Here is an 11,702-nt window from a genome sequence, read left to right on the forward strand (position 1 = left end):
CACTGCCAAGGCCAGAGACAAGACAGAACAGAGAAGCAAAAGAAAGCCTAAAATATTCATTCTCATGACCTAGGATGTTACAGGATTTTATGACCCATTGGCTAATGTTATTCTGTGCAATGCACTGACCTCCAAGAAAAGTAGCAGGAAGAGAGTTTTCAGATAAGAGACTTAGGGACCCTGGAAACAAAGTAGTATTGACTAGTCCAGTTCTTCCACAGTAAATGAGAAAGGAGAAACCTTTATTTTGGTCACATTGGATAGTTTTAGTGGATAGATGGAGGCTTTCTCAATAAAGTACTAAAGAGCTAAACTAATGGCAGAGATTTAAGTCTAAGAAATCTTCTCTTACCCAGGGGTCCCCAAGTTTGCCTCAGACAGTGGGCAAACTCATGAAAGAGCTGACTCACTAGCATATGACCAAACCTAGGCAGGCTTTGCTGTCTTCTGGCCTGTTCCCCAGCCCTCATACCATTGTCCTCCATCAGCCACAGAGACAGTGGGACTTGGTGCCCTTTCTAAAACTTTGCTCTCTAGAATTTCACTTCTAGATCATAGAACTCTTTGTCAGATACCACTTTCTCAGCCTCGTTCCATTTGTGTTAAGTTTATAACTATGGTCTCATGATTCTCCTCACATCAGAAAAAGATAAGAACATCTCAGTATTAAGTTTTTTGTGTGGTTAAGTAAACAAATAAATAAAGCCTTGACGATAAAACTTGAAATTATAGAAAACATAAGTAGGATAACATCCATCACTCCAAACACCCAATTGCAGTCTCATAAGTCAATTTTTTTTCATGCTTTCATGTTGGCTAGTGATCACACTGCAAAATTTCCAAAAGCTTCCTTTATTACAGGTACTTCAAGCAGCCATAATTGTCTGCTTAAGGTCATCTCTTCAACCCTGAAATCATCAGCTGAGGACTTGTGGGAGACATTACAGATAGGTTTGGGGTAAGAGTGAAACAAATCACATGAGCATATGGTATTAAAGCAATGTGGTATACAGACAATGATGTTAGCTTACTTTATAAGAGAATGTAGTAGAAGTTCTCTGTATGCATCTACCTGGTAATAGCTGTGCTCCCGGATACACGTGTGTAATTTTTTAAGTTTTTCTGGGCTCAGAGGGCTAGATCCAAAATTATAAGGGAAATGAGCCAGAATGTTATCAAGATAATGCCAAAAGGCCGTTCTCTATTGCTCAGAAACATGGAAAAGGGAATGCCCACAGTAAACTGAAGAGATGCATATAAATCTCAGAAGCAATCTCTTAACTCCTAAAAATGTCTTACATTTGGAATGCAATCTGATCTAAAGATGGCAAAACACCTGAACAGACACCTAACAAAGGAACATATATTGATTACAAAAAAGCATATGAAAAGATATTCAACATCATATGCTATTAGAGAATTGCAAACTAAAACAAAAATGAGATAACACTGCACACTCATTAGAATGGCAAAATCCACAACACTGACAACACCAAATGCTAGCAAGAATGTGGAGCATCAAGAATGCTCATCCATTGCTAGTGGGATGCAAAATGGTACAGACACTTTGTAAGGCAGTTTGGCAGTTTCTTATAAAACTAAATATATTCTTACCATATGATCCAGCAATCATGCACACTTTGTAAGGTACAAGACACTTTGGTACACTTTGTAAGTACAGATACTTTGTAAGGCACAGACACTTTGTAATGGTACAGATGCTTTGTAAGGCAGTTTGGCAGTTTCTTATAAAACTAAATATATTCTTACCATGTGATCCAGCAATCATGCTCCACTGCATTTACACAAATAATTTGGAAATCTATTTCCACACCAAAGCCTACTTTTAGATTAGATCTTTATAGCAGTTTTATTCATGATTATCAAAACTTGGAAGCAGCCAAATTGTCCTTCAGTAGGTGAATGGATAAATAAACTATGGTACATCCAGACAATGGAATATAATTCAGTGCTTAAAAAAAAAAAGAAAAACGCTATCAAGCCATAAAAAGACATGGAGGAAACTTAAATGTATTTTGCTAAATGCAAAAAGCCAATATGGACCGGCTACATGCAGTGTTACTCCAAATATATACATTCTGGAAAAGAAAAATCCTTGGAGACAGTACAAAGGTCAATGGCTGTTGGAGTCAGGGTGAACAGAGGGATGAATAGGCAGAGCACAGAGGATTTTTAGGGCAGATGATACTATAATGGTGGTTACATGTCTTTATACAACTGTCAAAACTCAGAGAATGTGCAAGACCAAGAGTAAACTGTGGACTTTGAGTGACAAAGATGTATCAATGCAGGTCAGTTGATTGTACCAAAGGTATCATTCGGGTCCAGGCTGTTGATAGTGGGGGAGGCTATGTATGTGTGGGGGTAGGGAGTACATGAAAACTCACTGCATTTTCCCTCAGTTTTGTTGTGAAGGTAAAATATTATAGAAAATAAAGTCCATTTAAGAAATTAAATGAGATAACATAGTAAAGCTCCTGATACATAGTAAAGGGCTCAATTAGTATATTAGAGCTCTTATGTAGAGCTTTTTATGTGCAAGGAGATATCCCATATGACCTCTTGGTCTGATATTAACTAATTATTCCTTAAAATAAATGTCTGGAGTGGAGGGAAAATGGCCAATAGGAGGTAGGACTAAATTGCTCCTCCCACTTGAATGGACAGAACAGCATGTGGAAACTTGCATCGTGAACTTCTGCTCCAGAACTACTGCAGGAATATACCAGGAAAGCTGAGAGAACCCACAGACTCTCTGAAGGAAGCAGATTGCTCCTGCAGAACTCAGAAGAGAGCCCAAATACTCTGAGTGCCCAAGATGTGAAAGTGAGAAAAGGGTAATCATATGCTCCCAAACACACACCCTCAGTAGAGAACCTGAAGGTCTAGATCATAGGAGAAGGATTTGATCTTACCTGGAGCTGAGTCAGTTTAGAGAGTGAGCAAAATACAGGGGTAGAGGAAGCAGTGGGAAAAGCCATGTGGACTCTCTGGGTCCCCAGGGAAGCCATTTATGACTTGTCTCACAAGGGTCCTTGGGAAGGGCTGCCAGAGGAAGTGGGAAAAGACCACGGGAGAAGGAAACCTTCAGTTGACTTTTGTAACAATTCCAAACAAATAAACTCAAAGGAGGGTGTGCATCTGATGTGCAGACTCAACAGGCAGGAAGGTGTGGAAACCCGGCTTACTTTCTCAGCTGGGAGGCTGGTAGCCTGGTGCAGGGTCTCAGCTCTGCTGACACACTGCCTGAAAACAAACTCAGTGATGTTGGGGTGGGGACGTGGTGGGAGTGAGACCAGCTTTTTGGGTTGTATGGGAGCTGGGTGAGGCCTGTGATTGCTAGATTTCCCCCATTTCTCTGAGAACCTGCATGATGCAGCAGAGGCAGTCATAATCCTCCTGGGAACATAACTCCATTGACCTGGGAACCACAGCCCTATAGTCCAGCGGCTGCAACAAGCCGGCCCAAAGAGAGTCTGAGCTCAAACATGCCTAACCCTGCCCCCACCTGATGGTCCTTCCCTACCTACCCTGGTAGTTGAAGACAAAGGGCATATTTTCTTGGGAGTTCTAGGGCCCTTCCCACTGCCTGATCCTCCCTATACTACCACAGCTGGTGCTCTCTTGAAAGTGCTACCTCTTGGCAAGAGGCCAAGCTGCACAAAAACAGTGCATTAAACAACCAAAACTAAGAACCCTCACAGAGTCCATTTCACTCTCCTGCTACCTCCACCAGCGCAGGTGCTGATATCCACAGCTGAGAGATCTGAAGATGGTTCACGTCACAGGACTCTGTGCAAACAACCCCAAGTACCAGCCCAGAGTCTAGTGGCCCTGCTGGGTAGCTAGATCCAGAAGATAAATAACAGTCACTATTGTTCAGCTTTCAGGAAGCCACATCCCTAGGAAAAGGGGGAGAATATACATCAAGGGAACACTCTGTGGGACAGAGAATCTGAACAACAGCCTTGAGCCCCAGATCTTCCCTCTGACATAGCCTACCCAAATGAGAAGGAACCAGAATAACAATCCTGGTAATATGACAAAACAAGGTTTTTAACAACCCCCTCTCAAAAAATCATACCAGCTCATGAGCAATGGATCCGAACCAAGAAGAAATCCCTGATTTACCTGAAAAAGAATTCAGAAGGTTCATTATTAAGCTAATCAAGGAGGCATCAGAGAAAGGTGAAGTCCAATTTAAGGAAATAAAAAAATGATACAAGATATGAGGGGAAGAGTCTCCAGTAAAATATATGGCATAAATAAAAAACAATCACAACTTCAGGAAATAAAAGACACACTTAGAGAAATGCAAAATATACTGGAAAGTCTCAGCAATAGAATTGAACAAGCAGAAGAAAGAACTTCAGAGCTCAAAGACAAGGTTTTAGAATTAACCCTATCTAATAATGACAAAGAAAAAAGAATTTAGAAAATGAACAAAGCCTCCAAGAAGTTGGTGATTACATTAAATGACCAAACCTAAGAATAACTGTCATTCCTGAAAAAGAAGAGAAATCTAAAAGCTTGGAAAACTTATTTGGGGGAATAATAGAGGAAAACGTTCCTGGCCTTGCTAGACACCTAGACATTCAAATACAAGAAACTCAAAGAACACCTGGGAAATTCATTGCAAAAAGATCATTGCCTATGCACACTGTCATTAGGTTATCTAAAGTCAAGACGAAGGAAAGAATCTTAAGAGCTGTGAGGCAAAAGCACCAGGTGTTTTTTCCTTATAGGCAAAACCCATAAAGGAAAACCTATCAGATTAACAGCAGATTTCTCAGCAGAAGGGATTGGGGCCCTATCATCAGCCTCCTTAAACAACAGAATTATCAGCCAAGAATTTTGTATCCAGCAAAACTAAGCTTCATAAATAAAGGAAAGATACAATCTTTTTCTGACAAATAAATGCTGAGAGAATTCACCACTACCAAGCCACCACTACAAAAACTAGTAAAAGAAGCTCTAAATCTTAAAGCAAATCCTGAAAATACATCTAAACAGAACCTCTATAAAGCATAAATCTCACAGAACCTATAAAACAAAAATGCAATAAAAAACAAATCTCAATAAATTTAAGAAAATTCAGATTATATCAAGTACACTCTCAGACCACAGTGGACTAAAATTGGAAATAAACTTCAAAAGGAACCTTCAAAACCAAGCAACTACATGGAAATTAAATAACCTGCTCCTGAGTGATCATTGGGTCAACAATGAAATCAAGATAAAAATTAAAAAATTCTTCACACTAAATGATAATAGTGGCATAACATACCAAAACTTCTGGGATACAGCAAAGGCAGTGCTAAAAAGAAAGTTCATAGCCTTAAATGCCTACATCAAAAATCTGAAAGAGCACAAATAGATAATCTAAGGTCATACCTACGGAACTAGAGAAACAAGAACAAACCAAACCCAAACCCAGCAGAAGAAAGAAAAAAAACAAGATCAGAGCAGAACTAAATGAAATTGAAACAAAAAAAAAATAGAAATGATAAAACAAAAAGGTGGATCTTTTAAAAGATAAATAAAACTGATAGACCATTAGCAAGATTAACCAGGAAGAGAGCCAAATAAGTTCAACTAGAAACAAAACAGGAGATATTACAACCAACACCACGGAAATACAAAAGATTATTCAAGGCTACTATGAACACTTTATGTGCATAAACTGAAAAAGCTAGAGGAGACGGATAAATTCCTGGAAAGATACAACCATCCTAGCTTAAATCAGGAAGAATTCAAAACCGTGAACAGACCAATAACAAGCAGTGAGGATGAAAAGGTAATAAGAATATTATCAACAAAAAAAGTCCAAGACCAGACGGATTCACAATGCATTTCTACCAGACATTCAAAGAAGAATTGGTACCAATCCTACTGACATTATTCCACAAGATTGAGAAAGAGAGAATCCTCCCTAAACCATTCTATGAAGCCAGTATCACCCTAATACCAAAACCAGGAAAGAACAAGACAAAAAAAAGAAAACTGCAGAGCAATATCCCTGATGAACATAGATGCAAAAATCCTTCACAACATATTAGCTAACTGAATCTAACAGCATATCAAAAAGATAATCCGCCATGGTCAAGTGCATTTTATACCAAGGTTGCAGGGATGGTTGAACATACACAAGTCGATAAATCTGATACACCATATAAACAGAATTAAAAACAAAAAAATCACATGATCATTTCAACAAACACAAAAAAAGCATTTGACAAAATTCAGCATCCCTTTATGACTAAAACCCTCAGCAAAATTGGCATACAAGCAACATACCTCAATGTAATAAAAGCCATCTATGACAAATCCAAAGTCAACAAAATACTGAATGGGGAAAAGTTGAAAGCATTCCCTCTGAGAACTGGAACAAGACAAGGATGCCCACTCTCACCACTTCTATTCAACGCAGTACTGGAAGTCCTAGCAAGAGCAATCAGACAACAGAAAGAAATAAAGGGCATCCAGATCGGTAAAGAGGAAGTCAAACTGTCGCTGTTTGCTGACAATATGATTGTATATCTACAAAACCCTAAAGATTCCTCCAGAAAGCTCCTAGAACTGACAAATCTCAAATAAATTTAAGAAAATTATAAAAGACCTTGTCCTTTTATCAATTGCTGAATTCAGCAAAATTTCAGGATACAAAATTAATGTACACAAATCAGTAGCTCTGCTATATATTAACAGCTACCAAACTGAGAACCAAATCAAGAACTGAACCCCTTTTACAATAGCTGCAAAATAATAATAATAATAAAATACTTAGGAATATACCTAACCAAGTAGGCAAAAGACCTCCACAAGGAAAACTACAAAACACTGCTGAAAGAAATCATAGATGACACAAACAAATGGAAACACATCCCATGCTCATGAATGGGTAGAATCAACATTGTGAAAAAATTGTAGACTGCCAAAAGCAATCTACAAATTAAATGCAATTCTCATCAAGATAGCACCATTATTGTTCACAGAACTAGAGAAAACCATCCTAAAATTCATATGAAATCAAACAAGAGCCTGCATAGCCAAAGTAAGACTAAGTAAAAAGAACAAATCCATGGCATGAATACCAGGAGGTAGAGATCAATGGCGCCACCTTAAAGACTGCCTATCATACCATTATTGTCAGCCCCTGGAGCACCTGGCTGAATGGCATCTATGTAACCTCTCCCACCAAGATAATTGGCAGACAGCGTAGTAAGTAGAAAATGGAAATGAGATTTTACTAAAACCTTCTCCATCCTCACTTCGAAGGCCTTCTGGGAAAGACAGCAAAGTTGAGCTCATATAAACCAAAAGCTCTGGCCCCAGCTCTACCTCTGTGGTGGGGGGAATGGCCCATTCTTCCTTACTTCTGACAACTGGCTCTTCAAATACACTTCAAATACCTGGGAATCTACTCATATCCATCCTCTGAATGAGAAGAAAATTGCTTCTCCTTGGCAAAGAGCTTTGGCCTGGGCAATGGTCCCAATCTGTCATTAGTATGAGAAACTTTCCAGTATTTTCATTTTTGTGGTCACTGTTCTCTTCTATTTCCTTGTATGTATTAGTTCATAAGCACTATGTTTCAAAAGCACTAAGACATTCTAGAGTCCTTGATTGTTCACTCATCTTTCCATTCATTTATTAAATAAACATTTATTAAGTTCCTATTATATGTCAGATGTTGTGAAAATTCTCATGGTAATAAAAAGATGTATGAGACATAGGCATTTTATTTAGTCAAACACTCAACAAATCTTGAACATCTACTCTGTACACGGTGCTAAGGATCAATAAAGGAGTAGTCCAGTTTTAAGACAACACAACAAAAATGAACTCTCAACTCCACTGGCTGTAACACCTTTCTACTGAGATCTTCATGGCACAAATTATTGATAAACAGGTATTTTTTTTAATGATCACTCTCTTCACTTTTTCCTTCTACTCCTCAAAGCACAGATGAATTGTGGGTTGTACTTTCCAGTTGAACTTTCAACCCAAATATTCGAGGAAATCGCTTTTACCAAATTACTTAGGATGTTGCCAAAACCAATGGTCAATTCTCTTCGTATTGTATTTGATGCATCAGCAGCATCTATCTTAGTGGACCACACTCCTCTTGAAACACTTTCTCCAGTTGACTTTTACAATGCCATCCCCTCCTAACTTTCCTCTTTCCACCAACTTCTACTCAGTATCTTTAGCTGGCCCCTCCTCCTCTTTTCAGCCTCTAAATATTGATACATCTATTCCAGGATTCAGTCTGGAAACTTTTCCTTTTATCCATGAATATTATTACCCTAGCTTATTTCATCTAGTCCTGTGCCTTTAAAAATTATTCTATGCTTCTCACGTACAAATTGACCTATCTAGGACTAGCACAGGGAGTGTAATTATCCTAAAGTAACCCAGAATTTTAATAATCTGGACAAGAAGATGGATTTTCCTTTTCCCAGCATGAGGGACTGTGCCTAATATAGCTCCCTGTAGAATGGGTCGCTTCTCCCCTAAGTAAAGGGAAACTCTTTGCATGAGTCCCAAGGACTCCAGGTGCTGGGTAGCTGATTTTCCCAGACAATCTTGTGAATAGCTGGCACCTAAATCCGGACTGTTTCACGCCAACAGCCTGTGTTCCTCCCTTGATAAAGCTGTGTCCTTGTGCTTACATCATAAAAAGTTATAATAAGGGAGATTAGTGTTCCTACACTGGAATGAAGACTCACATTGTTAGCCCAGCAATTTCCTAACAATTTATGCATCAGCATAAGATAGGAGGATGGGGAAATCATGCTGCCTATTCTTTTGCTGATCAGTAATCTTTGTGAGTTTTCCTAATACAGCATATTATTTAACCTGTGATCATCATATTGAGAAATTCTTTACAAACTCTGATGCCAATAAGTGGTTACTCAGATGGACAACACTTTACACAGCACGCTGACCTTCTCTGAGCATGTGGAGGACAATTTCGTTGTCTCAGGATCACATGTATAAAAGACTATCATTTTTTCCATTGAATTTACTTTTGTCAAAATCAATTGGTCATACGAATTTAGGCCATTAACTCACACTTGAGCAAAAATTCCCTCAACATGGATTATAGGCCTAAATGTAAGGGCTATACTATACACTTCTTGAAAAAAACAGAGATTAATACATTCATGACGCTGAATTAGGCAAAAGCCCAAATTTTCCTGGTAGAAGGAAACAAGTTGAAAAATGAGACATGATCAAAACTAAAAATGTTTGCATGTTAAGAGACATCAATAAGAAAGTGAAAAGATAAGCCACAGACTGGAGGAAAAAAAATTAAATCATATATTTGATAAAGGACTCATATCCAGAATGTAAAATGCACTCACAACTAAACAACAAAAAGATAAATAACCCAATTTTAAAATGAGCAAGATATTTGAATAATCATTTCACCAAAAAGGTGTAGGAATGGCCAATAAAGTACAGAAAAGATGGTCAGCATCATCAGTCAGCAGGGAAATGCAAATTAAAACTACAATGTGACACCACTTCTTACCCACTAGAATGCTAAACTAAAAAAAAAAAAAAAGACAATAACAATTGGAGGAAGTGAAAGCACAATGATGTGGGAAAATTGAAATACTCATGCATTGTTGATGGGACAGGCAGCCATGTTCAAAAACATTTTGGCAGTTCCTTAAAACATTAAAGATGCACTTACCATATGACCTAGCAGTTTTACTCCTGTCTACCCTAAAGAAATAAAAATGTATGTCTACACAACACATGAATGTGAATATTCATAGCAGCTTTATCCATAATGCACTTTGGGAGGCCAAGGTGAGCGGATCATGAGGTCAAGAGATCGAGACCATCCTGGCCAACATGGTGAGACCTTGTCTCTCCTAAAAATATAAAAATTAGCTGGACATGGTGGCATGCACCTGTAGTCCCAGCTACTCGGGAGGCTGAGGCAAGAGAATCGCTTGAACCCAGGAGACGGGGGTTGCAGTGAGCCAAGACTGTGCTACTGCACTCAGCCTGGTGGCAGAGCGACACTCCATCTCAAAAAAAAAAAAAAGTGGAAACACATAAATATCTATCAACTGATAAATGAATAAACTGATGGCAGCCATCCATACAATTTAATAGAATTTGCCACCTAAAAGGAATGAAATATTGATACGTGCTACCACATAGATGAACCACATAGGCATATTAAGCTAAGTGAAAGAAGGCAGATGAAAAAGACCACATATTGCATGATTCTAGTTATATGGTGTCCAGAAAATCAAATCTGTGGAGTCAGGAAGTCATAGGGGCTGCCTAGAGCTGGGGGGTTGGGAATAAGAGGTGGCAAATGATGAGCATGAGGGATTTCTTAGGAAAGACAGAAATGTTCCAAAACAGGATTGTGATGATGGTCACACAAGTCTAAAATTTTACTAAAAATAATTCAACTGTACACTTAAAACAGGAGAATGTTATAATATGTCAATTATACCTCAGTAAAGCTGTTTAAAAACAGAAAGTTGGTAGTGTGGCCCCCAGAAGCCTTGCTCTTTGTCCTACTGCTCACTTTCCTAAAGAAAGCAAAATATTTATTGGTTTAAAGAAAGCTTACAGTTATTGCTTCCACTCAGACTCCAAGAGACACTGCCTGAACTCTAAGAGCCTCCAGAACTCTCAACGGCTGAAGGAACATTTGGTCCCACCCTGAAGGTGATGGGGGTCTGTAAGGTGCACTCCAGCATCTGATACGGCAGGCAAAGGTGTGTGATGCACCTGGGTAATTTCAGATAGTGCTCCACAAGTCTCAGCAAGACCCAGAGCCTGTATCTAGTTCTGAGAGCTTCAGAGGACAAGCTGCTACATCTTGCATCATAGGACCAACCTTTCCTAGGCAAGTGGGTTTGAAGCATTGGCAGCCAGGTTCCAAGTAGAAGTTGAATGTCTACAACATGGGAGAAAGTCAAGACCCAGAATGGGGAGTCAAGCTAAATCATTTGTAGAGTATGACTTCCAACAACTTCAGAAAGCATTCTTTTGAAGTGCTTATGGCATTTTCACCAATATAGACCATATGCTGGACCATAAAACAAATCTCAATATATATCCAAGAATCAAAATCATACAGAGTATAAGCTCTGGCCACAGTAGTATTTAATTAGAAATCCATAACAATAAGAAAATCCCCAATTTTAGAAAACATGCAACATGCTTCTCAATAACACTTGGGTCGAAGAAGACATCACAAGAAAAAAATCAAAACATCAGTAACTGAATAATGATAACCCAATGCATCAAAATGTTGGATACAGCTGACATAGTGTTTAGAAAGAAATTTACAACTTTAAATGCCTATGGTGGAAATGAGCAAAGAAGTAAAGTCAATTATCTATGCTTTTATCATAAGAACCCTGAAAAAGAAGAGTAAAATAAACCCAAAGTTAATAAACGTAAGCCAATAATAAAAATAATGAAAATCATGAAATAGAAAAATGAACAAACAATAGAAACAATCAGTGGTCAATTTTCTATACTCCACGAACAAAACTTCGGTTCAGAATGATTTTATATTTAAATATATATCCAGAATCACAAAGATCTTAGAAGAAAAAATTAGGAAAATATAAGAATAAAGTGGGAACTCTGTGGGAATAAAAATCAGAAAGTAATTGCCTACCAGGTAAATT

Source organism: Symphalangus syndactylus, chromosome 12 (assembly GCF_028878055.3).
Source record: "Symphalangus syndactylus isolate Jambi chromosome 12, NHGRI_mSymSyn1-v2.1_pri, whole genome shotgun sequence".
NCBI lineage: Eukaryota > Metazoa > Chordata > Mammalia > Primates > Hylobatidae > Symphalangus > Symphalangus syndactylus.